Source organism: Pleurodeles waltl, chromosome 9 (genome assembly GCF_031143425.1).
Source record: "Pleurodeles waltl isolate 20211129_DDA chromosome 9, aPleWal1.hap1.20221129, whole genome shotgun sequence".
Taxonomy (NCBI): domain Eukaryota; kingdom Metazoa; phylum Chordata; class Amphibia; order Caudata; family Salamandridae; genus Pleurodeles; species Pleurodeles waltl.
The window spans coordinates 1,184,027,221-1,184,050,713 of NC_090448.1; positions in this window are offsets into that span (position 1 = coordinate 1,184,027,221).

The following is a 23,493-nucleotide window of genomic DNA, read 5'->3' on the forward strand; positions in this document are numbered from 1 at the left end:
TTGATTTACAGGCCCTGGAGACAAATAGTGCACTTTACTAGGAACTTACTAGTGAATAAAATGTGCCAATCATGGAGAAAACAATCACCAATACAACTTTACACAGGGAGCACTTGCACTTTAGCACTGGTCAGCAGTGGTAAAGTGTCCAGAGACATAAAGCCAGCAAAAACTAAATTCAGCACAGGATCAAAAACAGGAGGTCAGAAGCAAAAAGTACAGGGGAAACCACGCCAAGAGCTGACAGGTCCAACACATGCCCCCCCAGCTCAAAAGTGGGGAGAACTACCCAGTCTCATAAGATTTCTCATCACTAAGAAGGAAGAACCTGGACAGACCATCAGCATTGACATGTTCTGTGACAGTGCGGTGTTCCACCATAAAATCCATTCCCTCTAGAGAGATGAACCACCTCGACAGTTTAGGATTCTCACCCCTTATGTGCATTAACCATCGGATGGGCCTGTGGTCTAACAGAACCCTAAGTGAGTCCCAAACAAGTAGGGTCTTGGTTTCTTCAGTGCCCAGACCATAGCAAAAGCCTCCCTTTCAATTGTCATCCACCTCTGTTCCTGGGAAAGTAACCTCCTATTGATGAAGGCTCCTGGTTGATCCAGCCCTCTTTGTTTAGCTGTGAGAGCACAGCTCCCACATCATGCTCTGAAGCATCTGTTTTCAACAAAAATTATTTGGAAAATTCAGGAGCCTTGAGCACGGGTGGAGTACACATGGCTTTCTTCAGGGTGTCAAAAGCAGTCTGGCATGTCTCTGTCCAGATCACCTGACGGGGATGCTTCCTGGAAGTCAGCTCTATGCCATAGCCCTTGATGAATCTCCTGTAATACCCGGTGAGTCCAAAAAAAGCCCTCTCCTTATTCTGGTCTTAGGGGGTGCCCAAGTCAGAATGGTGTAAATGTTTGCCTTTTGGGACACCACCTGGCTGCTCCCTACCTGGTGTCCCAAGTATACCACAGGCCCCTGCCCTACTGGCCTTGATAGTGAGGCCTGCACTCTGCAAGGCCCTTAACACTTCCTGGAGGTGGTACAAGTGGTCCTCCCAGCTAGAGCTGAAGACAGCAATGACATCCAAGTAGGCAGTACTGAAGTCCTCCAAACCAAAGGGCATAACCCAGAACTGGTAGTGCGCCTCTGGTGTTGAGATTGCAGACCTCTCCCTGGCCCGCTCAGTTAACGCAATCTGCCAGTACCCAGACGCCAGAGCAAACCTGCTGAGGAACTTGGCAGCTCCCAACCGGTTAATGAGCTCATCACTCAGAGAATGGGGTGTATGTCAATCCTTGTGACAGCACTGAGCCCCCGGTAGTCAACACAGAACCTTAGTTAAGGTGTAACACCAGGTGAGGCAGCCATGGGGACTAGAACCACAGGACTGAACTAAGGGCTATTGGAGTGCTCAATCATCCCTAGCTCCAGCATCTTGGGGACCTCCTCCATGATGCTGTTTCTCACTCTATCCGTCACCCTGTAAGACTTGTGATTGATGGGTAGACTGTCCCCAGAATCAATATCGTTAGTGCACCAATGGGTGAATCTGGAAGCAAGCCAGAAGGACATGAAACAATGGTACAACCAGAATACCTCTCACCCAGGTGTGGGTGATGGCCCCGGTGAAGCCCCGTGCTCTCTAGGACTGGTGGTCTGGGCCCTTTGAGGTGAAGGAGCGCAAGAGTGATGTCACCTGCTTGGCGGGCATGTAGACTCCTAGGAACCCTTTGCGGATCCTGCACTTGAACCGCCTTAAGCCACACTTTGAGAGGTCCGAGTTGACCATGCTCTTGGTCACAGATCATGGGTTGGAAGAGGTGAGTAAACCTCTCCCCGACCTCTTGTCTGCCAAAAAGCAGGATGGGTCAGTGGAGGGTGTGAACCTCTCCCCTACTCTGACCCTAGAATAGCAGAGGGACTGTCGCCAGTTGCTGTTGAGATACCGGATGACAGAGAACTGTTGTCTTACTGGCTCCTGTGTCTCTGAGTCACCCACTGTCTATACTTTTTAGTATTGTCAGGCATGAGGGTTCTTTGGACCACCTCACCCTCTCCCATGGAGAGTAGGGTTATCTCAGTTGCCTCTCCACCACTTACTGGGGCCAACTCCACCCCAAGCGCTACACTGGCCACCCCAACTGACTTCCCACTGGTGGGGGGGCAGGGTCCACTTGGGACTCCCTCTGAAATGTCCTTCCTGAATACAGGCAAATCACTTGAGGGATACCTTGCCTGCAGGCTTTCTTTAAGGGAACCAACTCTTCTTCTTTTCAACAGTGAATAAGGGAATGCTTGCCCTGGGAATTAGTGTGGGGCCCTTTAGAGAACTCCTTACTTTTATCCTTGTTTCCCCCTCCTTCTTCTGTTGAGGACTCTGCCCACCCCTAGCTAGATCTCCCACATACAACTTATTGTGGACCCTGATACTCATCCAGCGGTCTGCCTCCTGAGTAAGCTTCCTGGGATCAGTAAGCCTGCTGTCAATCAAGTTCTGTCACAGCTCTGGAAAACACAGACTAGAAAAGTGCTCCCATACAAACAAATTGTACAGCCCCTAATAATCTTTCACTTCACTACCTTTCACCCAACCATCCAGTGCTCTGCAGAAGGAATCCACACACTCAAGCCAGGTCTGAGAATCAGGTTTCCTACTCTCCCTGAACTTTCTCCTGTACATCTCTGGTGTCAGGCCAAACCTAGTGATGAGGGCATCCTTCATCCTTCTGTAGGTGAGCTCACTAGCTACCTCTACCGCCAACAAGGTTTCCCTCCCCCCTGCTGTGAAGTAGTTCCACAGGTCCGCCCCCCATTCTCTCTCGGGTTTTCCATGCATGTGAAGTGCTGCCTCATAGCCCTGAGACCACTTATGGATGCCATTCTCCTTACTGTACTCTTTCCCACTGATTAAATGTTGCCACCATCTGTGCTGGGCTTACTCCTCATATGCAGCTCTTTCAATCTCAGCTCCCAAGCTAAAAGTAATTCCTCTACTCTTTGGTAAGTTTCTCTTTTTCTGCCTCCCTGTTGATCTTTACCAGCTCCAGCTGAAGTTCCCTCTCATGCTGCAGCTTAAGTTTTTCCATCTCCATCTGATGCCTCCGGGTCTCCCGCCTGTCCCTCAGCTCCTCTGGGGTCAGACCTCTGGAGGACACACTGCTACTTGCCCTGGGGGGTGCCTCCCTCCTAGGCAGATCCTGGTTATCCACTGTAGGAAGCTGGGCTGGTGTGTGGTGGGTATCTATGGTATTATCACCTTATACCAGGTCCAGGTATCCACTATTAGTGAGGTGTAGTCAGTGTCTAGGAAGCCATGCTCTCTAGAGGTAGCTGTGGATGGCCAGCCAAGGCTTATCTAGGAGACATGCAAAGCTTATGCAATACAACTTATAGTCACACAGCACTTACACACATGAAAGAACCACACAGTGTTACAAAAATAAAGGTACTTTATTTTAGTAACACAAATACTAAAATATTATATAGGCAATACTCTATCAGCAGGTGAGTAAACACACTATTATATACACTTAAGTAATCAGGAATGGGCATAGAAAGCAATAGAAAACAGTGAAATAACAGTAAACAATAGTGACCCTAGGGGGAGACCAAACCATATACTAAAAAAATGGAATCTGAAAGTCAGACCCCACCCAGGTAAGTGGAATCTGTAGAGGAGAGCTGGAGGAACTAGGAACCCCAAAAGGTAAGTACCAGAGTGCCCCCCAGCGACTAAGAGAGAAGAGGTAAGTACTTTTTTTCCCAAACCAACAGATACACTTTGTAAAAGGACTGTGCAAGACCCAAGAAAGCCTGGAAAAAACAGAAGATGGATCCACACAGAAAAGGACCTGAAAATGAAGGGGACCAAGTCCAGTTCCAATTAGAATGTCCGGTTGGTGCAGAAGCCACTACCCACCCTTCTGGAGATGCAGGACCAGGTCAATGGTGAAGACCAGGAGCAGAACAGGAGCAGAAGAGGAGTTCCAGGAGGGATACAGTCGATGTCCCACGTCAGAAGAAAAGCTGTAGTCTGTCAGTGGTGTGGAAAATCCACGAACAGGCCTTGGCAAAGGCAAGAGTCGCAGATGAATAGTTGGAGAGCTGCTAGGGACCAGGAAGGACCGAGGGCACTCAACCCAAGGAGGGGAGTCCGAGGCAACCCTCAGCAGTAAGGAGAGCCAGAAATCGTGGATGCAGCCCTCACAGGCAACTCACAGGCAGCAGGCACAGGAGTTGCAGTGAGGTCCTCCCAGCACACCTGGAAAGGAGACTACGCATTGCAGGCCAGAGTGCTGGAGGCCAGGGCTACACGGAGCCTGAAGATCCCTTGGAAGAAGAGCCAACAGTGTGCCAATTGTGGGGTGTACAAAGTCAGTGACAACCAAATTTAGAGGGAGAGAGCACAGTCACTTGGGTCCTGGTTAGTAGGATCCCAGTGAACATAGTCTAAACACACTGACAACAGGCAAAATGTGGGGGTAACCATGCCAAGAAGAGGGTACTTTTCTACATCCACCACATCCTGATTGTTGTCCTCCTCTCCCTCCACAACAATATTCTCCTCCTCCTCTATAGTCCCACCATCCTCTTTTGCTAACCAGGCCCTTAGCACCTTTTGCAGCTCCTCCTTTTTGTTAAGGCCTTTAACTGGGCACTGCAGCTGCTTATAAAACCTTCTGAGCAGAGACACTGAGTATGTCTCCAACTTTTCTTGCTCAAACGCTGCATCTGCAGCAACTGCTGTTGGCTCCCCAAACTGAGACGTGCTTGTAGATAAGGCTAAAAAAATGCAAAGTTCAAAATGGCAAGAGAAATCCCACAAAAAAAGGAAATAAAAACAGTATATGGTTGCGTAATGGCACACACTAAGGGGGTCATTCTGACCTCGGCGGTAAAAGGCGCTTACCGCCGGTCAGAAGACCGCCATAACACCGCCGCGGCCGCGGAAAGCCGCCACGGTCATTCTGACCCACAACGGCCAAACCTCCAAAAATCCGACCTCCACTGCAGCCCGCCACATCAGCGGGCAGCGATAAACTGGAGATGACCAAACCTCCACCGTCACGCCAACAGAAATACGCCCATGCCATTTCGACCCACGAATCAACGCGGCGGGCTTTCCAACGCGGGATTCCATTGGCGGTACACACCGCCGCGGTCAAAATACACACACAGCACCAAAACACAGGCACATTGGACAATTACAAATACACACACCTGATATACATACACAACCCACTCCCACACAATCAATCAACTATAAAACACACCCCCACATCACCCACAAACCCCTACGACCACAATTACTGAGAGAAGGAGAGAGAGACACAGCAGACAATCCATAGCAATACACACTGAGGCACACTACACCATCACACACACCACATAGTAGCACAAAGCACCACACACCAACATACTCATCATCACATACACCACCCCACACCTCACCCACACCACCCCATGGCACCCCAAAGGCACCCACGCTTTTCGGACCAAGAACTCCGGGTCATGGTGGAGGAAATCCTAAGAGTGGAACCCCAGCTCTTCGGCTCACAGGTGCAGCACACCAGTATAGCTAGGAAGGCGGAGCTATGGCAGCGGATCGTGGACAGGGTCAACGCGGTGGGACAGCATCCCAGGAATAGGGAGGACATCCGCAAATGATGGAACGACCTACGGGGGAAGGTCCGATCGATGGTCTCCAGGCACAACATCGCGGTCCAGAAGACTGGCGGCGGACCCCCACCCACCCCTCCCGAATTTACATCATGGGAGCAAGAGGTCTTCAACATCCTGCATCCTCAGGGCCTCGCAGGAGTAGCCGGAGGAATGGACTCTGGTAAGTCCAATCTCAACTACTATATCCCCCCCACCCCACCAGCATGCCAACCCACACCCCCACCCTCACCCCCAACCCCCCAGCACACATCCTCCCTGACAATGTCTCACCAGCACAACCCACCCATCCCAACACCAACTCCTGCATGCCAACACAATCCATGGACACCCATCACCCAAGCATGACCACTGCACTTACTCCCCCCCCCACTAACTACCCTCACACCACCTCCCTCAAGGGAATGCCTGCACTGGGGGACGAGGGCACCCATAACACGCACGCTATTGCACACACAGAAACAATAACCAAACTCTCTTACCCCATGCAGGACCCGAACGCCAACACACCAGCCAGGAGGGTCCAGAAATGTCCATCCCACCCCCGGAACAGGCCCACAGTGAGGACAGCAGCTCTGTCGACACTGAACCTGATGACCAGCCCGGACCATCGGGGACCTCTGGGCAGTCGGTTCCCCTCACCCAGACACAGGCCACACCAGACCCGACCCCCTCTGCCAACACCAGCACAGCTCCCACCCAGCGGGCCCATGCCTCTGTCTCTAGGACACGTCAATCAGCGGTGTGTCTGCCACTACAGGGCACCCAGGCTAACCCAACACCCCAACAACAACAGGGACCTGGGGGCAGTGGGAGCGGGCACACCGTCCAGGAGACAGAGGCCGGGGGAAACCGGGCAGCTCGGAGGGCTGCTGTGCGACAGGGGGGGAGGAGAGGCCCAGGGAACCCACTCTCCAAGAGGCCCTCACCACCATCATGGGGGCCTACCACCACTCCCAAGAGACGATGGCGACGGTACTGGCCAGGTTCACGGAGATCCAGGCACAGCAGGAGGAACGCTACATGGGGTTCAGGGAGGAGCTGAGAATCATCGGGACCGCAATGGGGACCATCGTCCTGGCCCTCAACAGGATAGAAGACGCGTTGCGGGACCATGTGGCACCACACAGGGCCCCTGTCACTAGCCCGGACCAGGAACAGCCTACCACCTCCGCCGGCGCTAGTGGACAGGAGGCCCCAACACCACGGCAGGCCACCAGAACCCCACCTCCTGCTGAAGAACAACCACCCCGTAAGAGGAGCCTGAGATCCAAAAAAAAGACAGAGTAGGATGTCAAGACCCCCGCCAGCAGGACATACCCCTGAACTCTTCCCACTGTCCCACATTGCCACCCTGTCCAACCATGAACTGCCTCTGCTCCATCCTTCCACAGGCAAAAGGACAATGCACCTGTGAGACTGAGAACTGGACTCTGCCATGGACATTACTCCACCCCCACCCATCACCCTTATAATCACATGTACCAATATCTAGCCCTGTAAATAAATCACATATTGCACACAAATCAGTTTGGAGTCATGCTGTATTATTAGCAAATGTATTACATATTACTGTTCAATATCTGTTCTGTCAATTAGTGATGACAACATACCAATGTCAATACGCTGTAGTTCATGGGCAAACCAAGCAGAAGTCAGGCACTGCGTCATACAGCACTGAGAAGGGAAGGGAAAATCAAAAATTACCCAAAAAGATCTGGTAGGAACTACAGAAAGTACAGATGCAGGAGGCTAGAAGCAATTGTGAAATGGCGTGGGTGATTCTTACCTGGGTGTTACTGGAAATACTGTTGTATCACTCTGTCCCTATTGTCTGTGTCGTCCTCTGAGTCTTCCTCCTCTTCACTCTCCACAGGCTCCGCGGCTTCTACAACACCACCATCTGGACCATCCTCCTGCAGGAAAGGCACCTGGCGTTGCAAAGCCAGGTTGTGAAGCATACAGCACGCCACGATGATATGGCACACCTTCTTTGGTGAGTACATTAGGGATCCACCTGTCATATGCAGGCACCTAAACCTGGCCTTCAGGAGGCCAAAGGTTCGCTCAATCACCCTCCTAGTACGCCCATGGGCCTCATTGTAGCGTTCCTCTGCCCTTGTCCGGGGATTCCTCACTGGGGTCAGTAGCCACAGCAGGTTGGGGTAACCAGAGTCACCTATTAGCCACACACGTTGTCTCTGTAGCTGCTCCATCACATAGGGGATGCTGCTATTTCGCATCACATACGCGTCATGCACTGACCCTGGGAACTTGGCATTTACATGGGAGATGTACTGGTCAGCCAAACAGACCACCTGGACATTCATCGAATGATAATTTTTTCTGCTTCGGTACACCTGCTCATCGTCTTTTGGGGGTACCAAAGCCACATGGGTCCCATCAATGGCACCAATGATGTTGGGGATATGTCCAAGGGCATAGAAATCACCCTTCACTGTAGGCAAGTCACCCTCCTCTGGGAAAATGATGTAGCTCCGCATGAGTTTCATCAGGGCAGACAACACTCTGCTCAAAATCTTAGAAAACATAGGCTGAGACATTCCAGATGACATGGCCACTGTGGTCTGGAATGACCCACTGGCCAAAAAATGGAGGACTGACAAAACCTGCACCAGAGGGGGAATCCCTGTGGGTTGGCGGATGGGGGACATCAGGGCTGGCTCCAGCTGGGCACACAGTTCATGGATAGTGGCACGGTCAAGTCTGTATCGAAGTATTATATGGCGTTCTTCCATTGTCGACAGGTCCACCAGCGGTCGGTACACGCGAGGATTCCTCCTTCTCATCGCAAGTCCCAGCGGACGGTGCCTAGGAAGGACAACATGGAGCACAGAGTCAGCCAAACCACAGGTACGTACAGACAGCTTGCACAGTTAAAGAATAGCAATGGGTTGAAAGGTGTGTATGTGTGGCAATGCAAGGCCTAGGCCTGTGTGTCGCAGTCAAAATTAAGCCATGTAGGCCCTTGAAATGACGGCTGCCTGACCTGTGAAGTGGGACAATGGGATGTGAGGTCAATGCGCTGGCGGGGCACACCGTGGCGGTAGGCGGTCGAAGACCGTGGCGCAAAGCCGCATTGGTTAACATTGAAGCCTATGGGTTTCAGGAGCCAATGACGAAGTGCGCCGGCGGTCGCGGTACGCACCGCCGCGGTACGCACCGCCGCGGGCGTGACCGCCATTTTCTATCTGCTTAATCACTCGAGACCTGATCATCCACAGGAGAGGACCTATACTGCAAGTGCTGCTGTGACCTCGGTCTGGAAGATACAATGGCTGCTGCGACTGGGGAAAGGGCCCCTGCCTTCACGTCTGAAGAGTTGGAGAAGCTCGTGGATGGGGTCCTCCCCCAGTATGCGCTACTCTACGGTCCTCCAGACCAACAAGTGAGTACACCGGGTGCACATGGAATGGGCTATGCCTGTGTGGATTGGGGTGGATGTAAGTTGGTGGGGTGGGGGGCGAATGAGGAGTGCAACGCCCGACAGATGAGAGCATGTGCCATATGGCAAAGTTGGTGGGGGGGGCCAATCACATCTAACATGCAGGTCATTCATGATTTCCTCCTTTCCACCCTGTACATGTCAAATAGGTCAGCGCCCATCAGAAGATCGAGATTTGGCGTGCCATCGCCAAGGAAGTCCGGAACTTGGGGGTCCACAACAGACGGGGCACCCACTGCCGCAAGAGGTGGGAGGACATCCGCCGCGGAACAAGGAAGACCGCAGAAACACTGCTGGGAATGGCCTCCCAACCTAGGAGGGGTGCCAGTCGCACCATGACCCCCCTGATGTCCCGGATCCTGGCGGTGGCCTACCCTGAATTGGATGGGCGCTTTAAGACATCACAGCAGACACAAGGGGGTGAGTATCAGCACATTCTCCTATCTTTCTGCGCAGTGGAGGCGTCTGGGTGGGGGAGGAGGGCTGTGGGTGACATTAGGCCAGGGCGCTTTCTGTAGTGTAGTCCTCTCCCTTAGGCATGGCCCTGTGCCCCCGGCCCCCACCTCGGTAGGGTGACAAGTACAGCCATTGAAGGTCCAGCATCTCCCATGTGCGCGTTTGACGTCTCTTGGCCTGTTGTCTTAGTCAGTAGTACTGAGTAGTGTACCCCGAATGCGCGGCTTAGTGCATTAGGCACCTGTGTCTGTCCTCTCCGCCAACGGTGTTGACATTGCATGCACTCAACCTGGTCTTCTTTTTTCTCCCCCCACCCTTTCTCTTCATCTTCTTGTGCATGTGTGCATTAGCATCATCAGGCGGAGGAGATTTGCATCGGAGCAAGAGGGAGCTGCAGGACACAAGGCCCCGGTGGGCCCAGGAACAGACACCGAGGGCACCAGTGATCCGGAGGGCGAGGGGAGCACCACGACGGGGACCGCTGGTGAGAGCAGCGAAAGCGACACGTCCTCGGATGGGAGCTCCCTAGGGGTGGCGGCAACATCCGTGCCCCCCCCTCTACAGGTACAGCCGCCACCCAGCGCACCAGCCCCGCCCTCCCAGCAGCCCCTCAGTCTTCGCTCCGTGCCGGTTTGCCCAGGAAGGCGCGCGTCTCCTTCGCCCCAGGCACCTCAGCCCCTGCCCCTGTTGCCCCTGCTGCCCTCAGTGCGGAGCTCATTGACCTGGTAAGGACGCTCATTGTTAGGCAGACGACCCTTTTGAATGCCATCCAGGGTGTGCAAAGGGAGGTGCAACAGAGCAATGCGTACCTGGAGGGCATTCATTCGGGTCAGGCTGCCCATCAACGAGCGTTCACTGCTCTGGCCTCAGCACTGACGGCAGCCATTGTCCCTGTTTCCAGCCTCCCTCTTCTTACTGCCTCCAGCCTTTCTCTGTCTCCTGTTCCTCAGCCTATCCCATCCACACCATCAGACCAGCCTGCACACACCTCAACACCCAAGAGCAGCTCATCCAAACACAAGCACCACAGATCCCACAAACACTCACCCAAGCAACACCCAGATGCAGACATGCCAACAGCCACTGCCACCCCTGTGTCCCCCTCCTCCTCGTCTCCCTCCTCCCTCCCTGTGACGTCTACACTCACACCTGCATGCACCCCAACATCAGCCAGTGCTTCCATCACCACCTCACCCTCCACTACAGTCCACACTCGTGCAGTCACCACCCCCACTGCCATTTACACGTCCCCTGTGTCCTCTCCCACTGTGTCTGTCACCCCCTCTTCCAAGACACACAAACGCAGGCAGCCACCCACCCAATAGCCATCCACCTCACGACAGCCTACAGCACCAGCACCTTCACCCAATGACAGCACACCTGACTCTCCTACAACCACCTCCTCTACCTCCACTTCCATCCCCACTTCTCCTACCCTTTACCTTGGCCCTAAAAAACTCTTCATGGCTAACCTTAACCTCTTTCCCCCCGATGAGCTCCCCCATCCATCTTCAAAGAGTCCCAAGAGCACCGCAGCCACCACCAGCCCAGCTTCGGGTGTCACTGTTGTGCCTGGGTTCTGGAGCCCACCCTTTGCCAGCAGTGACACATCGATCAGCAGCAAGGACACGTCCAGCCCCCCCCCCCGGCAAGAGGACCCGCAAAAACAAGGGCCGCCGTGCGAGGACCGACAGGGCTGCCCCCAAAGAGCAATGTGCGGCCACTTCACCACCCACACCATCTAGGGGAGGCAAGGGCCCGAGAGCCCCATCAAAGGAGCGGAAGGGCAGCAGGAGCGCGGAGAAGGTGGACCCCACATGCCACATCCCAGCTGGGAAGGAGGACACTAAGGAGGCCAGGAGTCCGTCCCCGAAGGGTCCAGAAACGTCACGGTCCGAGGGCGACTGAGCAGGGAGTCCAGGCCAGGTCTGGCTCCCTTGACCTGCTGGATGAGCACCGCTGAACAGGGCCCGCGGTGAAGAAGAGCACCGCTGAACAGGGCCCGCCGTGGAGTAGAGCACCGCTGAAGAGGGCCCGCGGTGAAGAAGAGCACCGCTGAACAGGGCCCGCCGTGGAGTAGAGCACCGCTGAACAGGGCCCGCCGTGGAGATAGGCACCGCTGAACAGGGCCCGCCGTGGAGAAGAGCACCGCTGAACAGGGCCCGCGGTGCAGAAGAGCACCGCTGAACAGGGCCCGCCGTGGAGAAGAGCACCGCTGAACAGGGCCCGCGATGCAGAAGAGCACCGCTGAACAGGGCCCGCCGTGGAGTAGAGCACCGCTGAACAGGGCCCCGCCGTGGAGAAAGGCACCGCTGAACAGGGCCCGCGGTGCAGAAGAGCACCGCTGAACAGGGCCCGCCGTGGAGTAGAGCACCGCTGAACAGGGCCCCGCCGTGGAGATAGGCACCGCTGAACAGGGCCCGCGGTGAAGAAGAGCACCGCTGAACAGGGCCCCGCCGTGGAGAAAGGCACCGCTGAACAGGGCCCGCGGTGCAGAAGAGCACCGCTGAACAGGGCCCGCCGTGGAGTAGAGCACCGCTGAACAGGGCCCCGCCGTGGAGATAGGCACCGCTGAACAGGGCCCGCGGTGAAGAAGAGCACCGCTGAACAGGGCCCCGCCATCTCAAGCACCGCTGCGCTGGGCCCTTCCTGTCAAGCACCGCTCCGCTGGGCACCGCCATCTCAAGCACCGCTCCGCTGGGCCCTTCCTCTCAAGCACCGCTCCGGTGGGCACCGCCATCTCAAGCACCGCTCCGCTGGGCCCTTCATCTCAAGCACCGCTCCGCTGGGCCCTTCCTCTCAAGCACCGCTCCGCTGGGCACCGCCATCTCAAGCACCGCTCCGCTGGGCCCTTCATCTCAAGCACCGCTCCGCTGGGCCCTTCATCTCAAGCACCGCTCCGCTGGGCCCTTCATCTCAAGCACCGCTCCGCTGGGCCCTTCCTCTCAAGCACCGCTCCGCTGGGCACCGCCGTCTCAAGCACCGCTCCGCTGGGCCCTTCATCTCAAGCACCGCTCCGCTGGGCCCTTCCTCTCAAGCACCGCTCCGCTGGGCCCTTCCTCTCAAGCACCGCTCCGCTGGGCACCGCCATCTCAAGCACCGCTCCGCTGGGCCCTTCATCTCAAGCACTGCTCCGCTGGGCCCTTCATCTCAAGCACCGCTCCGCTGGGCCCTTCCTCTCAAGCACCGCTCCACTGGGCCCCGCCATCTCAAGCACTGCTCCGCTGGGCCCATCATCTGAAGCACCGCTCCGCTGGGCCCTTCCTCTCAAGCACCGCTCCGCTGGGCACCGCCATCTCAAGCACCGCTCCGCTGGGCCCTTCATCTCAAGCACCGCTCCGCTGGGCCCTTCATCTCAAGCACCGCTCCGCTGGGCCCTTCATCTCAAGCACCGCTCCGCTGGGCCCTTCCTCTCAAGCACCGCTCCGCTGGGCACCGCCGTCTCAAGCACCGCTCCGCTGGGCCCTTCATCTCAAGCACCGCTCCGCTGGGCCCTTCCTCTCAAGCACCGCTCCGCTGGGCCCTTCCTCTCAATCACCGCTCCGCTGGGCACCACCATCTCAAGCACCGCTCCGCTGGGCCCTTCATCTCAAGCACCGCTCCGCTGGGCCCTTCCTCTCAAGCACCGCTCCGCTGGGCCCCGCCATCTCAAGCACCGCTCCGCTGGGCCCTTCATCTCAAGCACCGCTCCGCTGGGCCCTTCCTCTCAAGCACCGCTCCGCTGGGCACCGCCATCTCAAGCACCGCTCCGCTGGGCCCTTCATCTCAAGCACCGCTCCGCTGGGCCCTTCATCTCAAGCACCGCTCCGCTGGGCCCTTCCTCTCAAGCACCGCTCCGCTGGGCCCCGCCATCTCAAGCACCGCTCCGCTGGGCCCTTCATCTCAAGCACCGCTCCGCTGGGCCCTTCATCTCAAGCACCGCTCCGCTGGGCACCGCCATCTCAAGCACCGCTCCGCTGGGCCCTTCATCTCAAGCACCGCTCCGCTGGGCCCTTCATCTCAAGCACCGCTCCGCTGGGCCCTTCCTCTCAAGCACCGCTCCGCTGGGCCCCGCCATCTCAAGCACCGCTCCGCTGGGCCCTTCCTTTCAAGCACCGCTCCGCTGGGCCCTTCCTCTCAAGCACCGCTCCGCTGGGCCCTTCATCTCAAGCACCGCTCCGCTGGGCCCTTCCTCTCAAGCACCGCTCCGCTGGGCACCGCCGTCTCAAGCACCGCTCCGCTGGGCCCTTCATCTCAAGCACCGCTCCGCTGGGCCCTTCCTCTCAAGCACCGCTCCGCTGGGCCCTTCCTCTCAAGCACCGCTCCGCTGGGCACCGCCGTCTCAAGCACCGTTTATGGTTCACTGTGCCCACCATGCCTCCTCCTTGACCAGTGGAGACTGTCATCCACCTGATGGACTGTGGCTTTGCACTCCCCAGGATGGTCCAGTGGGCAGCCCACCCACTGTAGAGACATTGAGAGACTGTGGCTTTGCACTCCCCAGGATGGTCCAGTGGGCAGCCCACCCACTGTAGAGACATTGAGAGACTGTGGCTTTGCACTCCCCAGGATGGTCCAGTGGGCAGCCCACCTGGGCATGGTGGCTCCTCGTGGATCTGGCGTCGTGGACTCATGTGGCTGTGGTGCCCCCCCCTTCCCTTCCCCCTGAGGTGCCTGTAGTTTTTACATCTGATGCCCCTGCAGTGTTCTCTCCAAAGGACTCAGGTCTCCTGTGTGGGCTTTGCCCTTATTTCTCAAGACTTTGGCCCACGGACATGCTGAATTCGTAGGATGTGCAGGACTTGTTACTTCAGTTATACACTGATGTGTATGTCATTAGTTTTGTTGTGGATATCTTTCATGGTTGTACGATAATTTTCTGGAGCTTTTTGGTACATAAATATTTATTCCAAATTTGATTATGTCCTAGCATTTTTCAGGGGTGTTTGGGTGGTGTCACTGTGACTTGGTGCTCTGCATTGGTGAGTACATAGTTGGGGGGGGGGGTCGCATATGTGTGTGCCCGTAACCTTTCGTCCTCCCCCTCCCGTGTGTCGTAGGTGCAGTACTCACCGTTGTCGTCTGCGCCGGACTTCGTACTCGTGGTAGATGAGAAGGTAGACGAGAGCAGGTAGGATGTTTAATTCGGGTTCCATGCTGTCCTCCTTCCTCCTGGAGTGCGTAGTGGTGAGCGTTTTCCCGTCCGTAGTCTGTTTCCGCCGTGTTTTTATCGGCGGTGCTCCCGCCCCGGAAAAGGTGGCGTATTGGTGAGTTGGAATAGTGTGGGCGGTACATTGTCTGCCGCCTGTCTGTTGGCGGTGACCGCCGCGCTGTTTGTTTGTACCGCCGTGGCGGTCGGAGTGTTAAAGTGGCTGTCTGTGTTGGCGGTTCCCCCCAGGCTCAGAATCCCATATTTTTTACCGCCAGCCTGTTGGCGGGTTGGCCGCCGCTTTAACACCGACCGCCAGGGTTAGAATCACCCCCTAAAAGACAGTTGTGTACACCAATCACTGTATGCAAAGGCCAAATACAAGTCCTATCCTCACCGCTGATCACCAATGTTAGAAATGGGGTCTCTACTTGGCACTCAGTTTACACCATGTTCAAGTAGGGAACCTCACTCTAGTCAGGGTAAGGGAGTCACACACCTGAGATAACCCCTGCTCACCCCCTTGGTAGCTTGGCACAAGCAGTTAGGCTTATCTCAGAGTCAATATACAAAGTATTTGTACACACACAAAGTAACATAGTGAAAACACCACAAAAGTACTCAATACCAGTTTAGGAAAATAGCCAATATTTATCTGAGTAAAACAAGACCAAAAAGACAAAACTCCAACATGTACAAGTAGAGATTTCATGTTTTAAATATTTAAAAGAATCTTAATCCTAAAAAAATCAGTGGTTGTATCCCTATAACACACAGTACCTTGGATTCGTCAAAAACAAAGATGATGCGGGCCGCAGAGGAGGTGATGTGTCAGAAAAGTAAGTGATCCGTTGATTATTTTCAAGCTGGACAGGAGATGCGTGTATTCTTTTCCCGCCCTGGCTGGAGATGAGTGGACTTTCCCCACCTGGCTGGTGATGCATGTATTCTTTTCCTGCCAGACTAATGATGCATCAATTCCTGGTTGTGCAGCACCGTCGATAAAGAAAAATGACACCCAGAGACGAAGCGTGGAAAATCCAGACGCACTGCAATGATGGATTCACACTGAAGCAGGCGATGCATCAATTTTGCAGCTGCAAGACAGGCACTGTGTCAATTTTTAATCTGCAGTGCAGGCGCTGCGTTGATTTTTCTGCTGCAACGGCCTCCGTGCATCGATTTTCAATCAGGTACCCAGCTTCCACTTCTAAGGGCCCAGGGACTAGTTTTGGCACCACTTAGCAAGTCAGGACTCTCAGCAGAAGAGCCCAGTCACTGCCAGATTAAGGGGGTCATTCCTACTTTGGCGGGCAGCGGAGGCCGCCCTCCAAAGTACCCCCGCCAGAACACCGCTGCGCGGTCAGAAGACCGCCGCGGTGATTCTGGCTTTCCCGCTGGGCTGGCGGGCGACCGCCAGAAGGCCGCCCGCCAGCCCAGCGGGAAAGCGCCTTCAACGAGGAAGCCGGCTCCGAATGGAGCCGGCGGAGTTGAAGGCGTGCGACGGGTGCAGTAGCACCCGTCGCGATTTTCAGTGTCTGCATAGCAGACACTGAAAATCATGGTGGGGCCCTCTTACGGGGGCCCCTGCAGTGCCCATGCCATTGGCATGGGCACTGCAGGGGCCCCACGACACCCCATACCGCCATCCTGTTCCTGGCGGCCAAAACCGCCAGGAACAGGATGGCGGTATGGGGGTCGGAATCCCCATGGCGGCGCAGCAAGCTGCGCCGCCATGGAGGATTCCTCTGGGCAGCGGAAAACCGGCGGTACACTGCCGGTTTTCCGTTTCTGACCGCGGCTGTACCGCCGCGGTCAGAATTGCCCTGGATGCACCGCCAGCCTGTTGGCGGTGCATCCGCGGTACCCTACCCTGGCGGTCTCGGACCGCCAGGGTAGGAATGACCGCCTAAGTCTTGATGTCCCTGAGACATCACAACAGCAGGCAAGCTCAGTTCAAGCCGTTGGAGAACCTTGGAAAGCAGGATATAGAAAGCAAAGTTCAGTCCTTTCACTCCCAGGATGGAAGCAGCAGGCCAGCACAGCAAAGCAATAGGCAAAGTGGCCGTTCCTCCTACAGCATCCAGCTCTTCTTCCTGGCAGAATGTCCTCAGTCCAGAAGTGTTCAAAATTGTGGGGTCAGTAGTCCAATACCTATACTCGTTTCTGCCTTTGAAGTAGGCAAACTTCAAAGGAAAGTCTTTGTAGTGCATACGCCTCACCCTTTCCTGGCCTCAGACATACTCTAGGGGGTGGAAGACTGCTTTGTCTAAGGACAGGCACAGCCCTATTCAGGTGCAAATGTCAGCTCCTCCCTCCACTCTAGCCCAGGAGGACTCATCAGGATATATAGGACACACCTCAGCTCCCTTTGTGTGAATGTCTAGAGTGAATTCACAAACAGCCCAACTGTCAGTCTGAGACAGACATGTATTCCAGAATCAGACAGAGGCACAGAATGGTTAAGCAAGAAAATGCTCACTTACTAAAAGTGGCATTTTCAAACTTACAAACTAAAAGTCAACTTTACAGTGATGGATTTTTAAATTGTGAGTCCAGAGACCCCCAAACTCCAAGGCTCTATCTGCTTCCAATGAGAAACTGCACTTAAAAGATACTTCAAGGCAATCTCTATGTTACCCTATGGGAGAGATAGGCCCTGCAATAGTGAAAAACGAATTAAGCAGTATTTCACTATCAGGACATGTAAAACACACCCGCACATGTCCTACCTTTTAAATACACTGCACCTTGCCCATGGGGCTGCATTGGCCCTACTTTAGGGATGACTTACATATAGTAAAATGGAGGGTTTGGGCCTGGCAAGTGGGTACACTTGCCAGGTTGAACTGGCAGTTGAGAAACTGCCTAGACAGACACTGCAATGGCAGGTCTGAGTCATGGTTACAGAGCTACTCCTGTGGGTGGCAAAATCAGTGCTGCAGGCTTACTAGTAGCATTTCATTTACAGGCCCTGGGCACAAATAGTGCACTTTACTACGGGCTTACTAGTAAATCAAAATGTGCAAATCATGGAGAAACCAAACACCAATTCAATTTACACAGGGAGCACTTCCACCTTAGCACTGGTCAGTAGTGGTAAAGTGCCCAGAGACTTAAAGCCAGCAAAATTCAGCACAGAATCAAAAACAGGAGATCAGAAGCTAAAAGTACAGAGGAAACCATGCCGAGCTGACAGGTCTAACAAAGCCCCTCAATCGGTTTTATTCCTTTCACAACTCTCACATGCATCTATGTATCTTTTACCTTCCTCACATAGTCTAGGCCACCACAAATGTCTCTGCAATAAATCTAGTGTTTTCTTTTGACATTTGTGACTGGTTAACAGATAACTGTTATAGTACTTCAAGTGTGTGTATTAAGGGGATCTGTAGGAATATCCAGTTAGTTTCCTACATATGGCAATGCCTGGATTAAGCTCATGTTTGCCCAATCCACCAATTCTAGGTACGTGGTGGCTGTAAGAAACTGAATTGTCAGGACGAATCATCAAAGTCATTAAATTAACCTGAGCAAAAACCCTGGTAGATATGACACAGAGCAGGCATGCCTAACGTCAGACAATGTGCAAAATAATTATGCAGTTCAAAAACAATAATAAAATTGAAAAGCAAAACAATGATAACCAAAACTGAATTATAAAAATAGAATATAATCAAATTTAATAAACAAAAATACAACAAAAGGACAAAAAAATCCAATAAGGAGAACTAGAGATATGAATTTTTTAAAAGTTTTAAGTAGAAGTAGCGCCAAGAACAAGTAAAGCGCCAATGATAATGAATAGTTGCGGTAGAGCGGTACTTAAGTGCAATTGCAGGCTAACAGTGATGGAGCTCAGGTCGGATACTCCAAGTGGACTGGGCCTGGTGAAAGTCTCAAGTCAAAAACTTCAAAAGGGTTTCTATGTCCCACTGGTCTGGAGGGCAACTTTTCAAAAGTTTCAAAACTTTCCTCCAGTGCCCAAACAACCACAGGAGCATACTTCTAAAGCCCAACCCCCTCCCCCAGGACCTCACTGGAGGCACTTGGAGACTAACAGGATGCCAATCGGAGGCCAACAGAAGGGTCCAATCCAGGTCCAGTTGCCACTCGTCAGCTGGGTGCTTCCAGGTAAAAGCCTGTGAGAGCTTGTTGTCTCCCTGTAGCCGCACAGGAGATCAACCAGTTGACCTTGGGAGTGCACTCATACGTCCAGGGCACAAGAGGGAGTAGGCTCAGTCATTGAAGGCTCCTCTCAGGTCACAAACAGCAGGTGGAGTCATCTTCCAATCTTCTACATTTCCAAAAAGTGTTCTGAAATATTTACCTGGAGGTCCCACATTTATGTCTGGCACCAGCTAGTGGGTGGGGGCGACTCCTGGGAACAACCTAACCAATGGGGTAAAATTTCCTGGGCCAACCCTTCACACATTTTCAGTGGCTCCTGTTTGTCATACTGCAAACAGTCCCAAAATGCCATGTGTCAGGAGATTTTCAAGATGGTAAGTCGATCACACTAAGCCTCGATTCTGAGAGCTGGGTGTGTTTGGGGAGAGTGGACTATGGTACTCTTAGGCCCTCATTACGACCCTGGCGGTGGGTGATAAAGTGGAGGTAATACCGCCAACAGGCTGGCGGTAAGTACCGCCAAAATATGACCAGGGTGGTGATAACTCCCATAGACAGCCAATGTACCACACGAACCGCCAGGGCAGAAACAACAGCCACCACTGCGGTAACTGCCAACAGCCAGGTGGAAGACAAAGTACCGCCCACCATATTTTGACCCTTCAAACTGCCACGTTTTCCCGGGCGGTACCAACGCCAACAAAAGCCTGGCAGAAACAGAGCTCAGGAGTGAAAGGACTCACCACTGGAGACACAGGGAAGAACCATGCCGCCATGGAACCCGAACTGCAAGTTTTCCCGATGATCTTCTATGTTATGCTCCACCTGGAACACCAACGCTGACGAAGACGATGACAGTGAGTACAGTCGTCTAGCACACAAGGGCGGGTGGGAGGAAAACAAGAGTGACACACACACGCACAACACACCCTACACACACACACACACCATACACACAAACAGCTGCACACCAAAAACAATGTGTCCCCGAAAATCGGCAGAATAATGCAAGGACAACAGGAATTGACTAAATTGATTGTAATCAGATCAACATCAAAATTAATAATTCGATTTGGCAATGAAACAGATATGTACACATGTACACAAAGGGACACTGCCCAGTCCAAAGTTCAAAGGGCCCACTTGGCCACAGGGCACAGTCTAAGACCCAACTCGAATCCTGAGCATATCCGGATAGAACATTGCCGGGGCATCAGTTTGCAAATAGGCAGGCACATCAGCCGGATGCGGGAACAAACCCACTGGTTCTGGAGGGGGCAACATGCCCATTGCTTTGTCCTGGGGAGTGCAAAGCCACAGTCTCTCAGGTGGGTGACTTGCCCACTGGTTCTGGAGGGGGCAACATGCCCATTGCTTTGTCCTGGAGAGTGCAAAGCCACAGTCTCTCAGGTGGGTGACTTGCCCACTGGTTCTGGAGGGGGCAACATGCCCTTTGCTCTGTCCTGGGGATGGCACGGCCACAGTCTCTGTCGTGGATGACTTGCCCACTGGTTCTGGAGGGGGCAACATGCCCATTGCTTTGTCCTGAGGAGTGCAAGCCCACAGTCTCTGGAGTGGATGACTTGCCCAATGGTTCTGGAGGGGGCTCCATGCCCATTGCTTTGTCCTGGGGAGTGCAAGGCCACAGTCTCTCAGGTGGGTGATTTGCCCACTGCTTCTGGAGGGGGCAATATGCCCATTGCTCTGTCCTGGGGAGTGTGAGGCCACAGTCTCTGGAGTGGGTGACTTGCCCTCTGGTTCTGGAGGGTGCTCCATGCCCATTGCTTTGTCCTGGGGAGTACAAGGCCACAGTCTCTCAGGTGGGTGCCTTGCCCACTGGTTCTGGAGGGGACAACATGCCCATTGCTCTGTCCTGGGGAGTGCAAGGCCACAGTCTCTGGAGTGGGTGACTTGCCCACTGGTTCTGGAGGGGGCAACATGCCCATTGCTTTGTCCTGGGGAGTGCAAGGCCACAGCCTCTGGAGTGGGTGACTTGTCCACTGCTTCTGGAGGGGGCAACATGCCCATTGCTTTGTCCTGGGGAGTGCAAAGCCACAGTCTTTCAGGTGGGTGGCTTTCCCACTGGTTCTGGAGGGGGCAGCCCGCACATTAGCCCCCAGAGGGTGGACTACATGGTGTCTGCCGGCAGTGATGGCTGCATTGTAGTGGCGCCCCTGCACTCACAGATAGCTGCATGGTGGTGGTGATTGGGGAGGCTCCTGGGCAGCTCCTGCGCTCACTGATGGCTGCATGGTGGTAGTGGTTGAGGGAGGCTCCTGGGCAGCCCCTGCACTCACAGATGGCTGCATGGTGGTGGTGGTTGGGGGAGGCTCCTGGGCAGCCCCTGCACTTACTGATGGCTGCACATCCAAAGCTGGGGGTGGGGGCCCCGTGACAGCTGGTGGTGGTGGCGGTGTTTGCCTGACAGCTTCCGTTGGCATAGAGTGCCTTGTCTCCTCCTGTTCATGGGTCAGGGATCCCTTACCCATCCTGGCAGGGGTGGATGGGCTCTTCCCCTCTCTGCCTGGTGGTGCAGGCTCCTTCCCCTTCCTCACAGCCGGTGCAGGCTCCTTCCCTTCCTCACAGCTGGTGCAGGCTCCTTCCCCTTCTTCACAGCTGGTGTAGGCTCCTTCCCCTTCCTCACAGCTGGTGTAGGCTCCTTCTCTTTCCTCACAGCTCGAGAAGGACTCTTCCCTTTCATCACTGGTGGAGCTGGCTCCTTCCCCTTCACTGTCGTAGGTCTTGTATCCTTACCACCATGAGTAGGTGGTGCTACCACTGTCCCTGTGGACTGTTTGGCTGAGGTGCTAGGCTGTGTCCTTGGTACCCTACCCATATGTGCCGGACGGGTGAGGTGGAGGGGGTAGGGAACAGGTCAATTTGGGAAAGGAAAAGCTTTTTAGTGACGTTGGGGCGGGAGGAGGGAGGAGTAATGGGAGTGGAGGATGAGGGAGTGGTTGTTGGAGGTGTATATCGGCTGGATTTGGGTGCATGGGCATGGGCTGTATGCTGATGTGAGGTTGATGGCTGTTGGGTGTCTGAGTGCTTGTATTTGTGTCCTTTAGGGGGGACAGACAAGGTGGGAGAGGACACAGGGGACGCGTGCATGGATGTTGTGGAGGTGTCTGCCAGTGAGATGTGTGTTCTGCTTGGTGTGGAGTTGCTGGTAGTGGATGTTGATGTAGTGCATGCAGGCGTGAGTGTGGACGTAACTGGGAAGTAGGTAGTGGAGGAGGAGGAGGGGGAGACAGTGGAGGCTGTCGTGTCTGCAACGGTATTGTGTTTGTATGAGTGCCTGTGGGATGAGGTGTGGTGCTTGTGTTTGCCTGTGCCACTCTTGTGTGTTGCCTTGTTTGCATGCTCCTCTGTTGGTGTGCTTGGGATGGGTTGGGGTTGAGGAGACTGGGACTGGGAAGTGGGAGTTGGAGGGGGGACGGTTGAAACAGGGACAATGGCTGCCATCAGAGAGGAGGCCAGAGCCTGAATCGATCTCTGCTGGGCCGCCAACCCACCGTGAATGCCCTCCAGGAATGCTCTGCATTGCTGCATCTGGGATGCCAGCCCCTGGGTGGCATTCACAATGGTTGACTGCCCTACAGAGATGGATCTCAGGAGGTCAATAGCCTCCTCACTCAGGGCAGCAGGGTTCACTGGGGCAGGGCCTGAGGTGCCTGGAGCGAAGGAGATGCCCACCCTCCTGGGTGAGCGGGCATGGGAAACTCACTGAGGGGCTACTGGAGGGCAGTGCTGGTACGGGGGTGGCGGCTGTACCTGCAGCTGGGGTGGTCACAGAGATGTCTGCCACCACCAGGGAGCTTCCATCGGAGGAGGTATCAGAGTCTGTGTTGTAATCTCCTGTCTCTGCGTGGTGCTCCCCTCGCCCTCCGTCCCACTGGTTCCCTTGGCGTTGTTGGACTCTGCCTCCAGGGCCCTGTAGGATGCAGCTCCCTCTGTCGCTGGTGCCCCTGCTCCTCTGCCAGATGATGCTAATGCACACATGGACAGGATGACAGAAGAAAAAAGGGGGGGGGGGAGAGAAATGAAACACTGGGTCAATTACTGCATCAACACCACAGTTGGCATACACAGCACTGTCACACACAGGGATCAGGATTGAGCACTAAACATTGCACTGCCAGTGATTTGGTTAGATGCCATGGCAAGATGAGGGCCACATACCGCCAATTCCACCCCCCGAGACCCACAAAGCCCTGACTGACATGGAATGCTAATAAGCTAGATTACCTGCATTTGCCATACACCCATTACCCTTGAGCTGGATCACGCTGCAATGTCTGACCTGGCATTAAGGGGCACCCACTAACTCACACCCACCATATGGATCCCATGGCACCTACCAATTATTGTAGTAATGCCCACTGTACTCACCCCCTTGTGGCTGCTGTGATGCCCTCAGGCGCCCATCCAGCTCTGGGTAAGCAACCGCCAGTATGCAGGCCATCAGGGAGGTCAGGTTCTGACAGGCACCCCTTCCTCGCTGGGAGGCCATCCCCAGCTGGGCCTCCATGCTCTTCCGTGCCCAGCGTCTCAGGTCCTCCACCGTCCATCTCCAACAGTGAGTGCTCCGCCTGCCATAGGCCCCAGGGTCCGCATGTCCTTGGCGATGGTA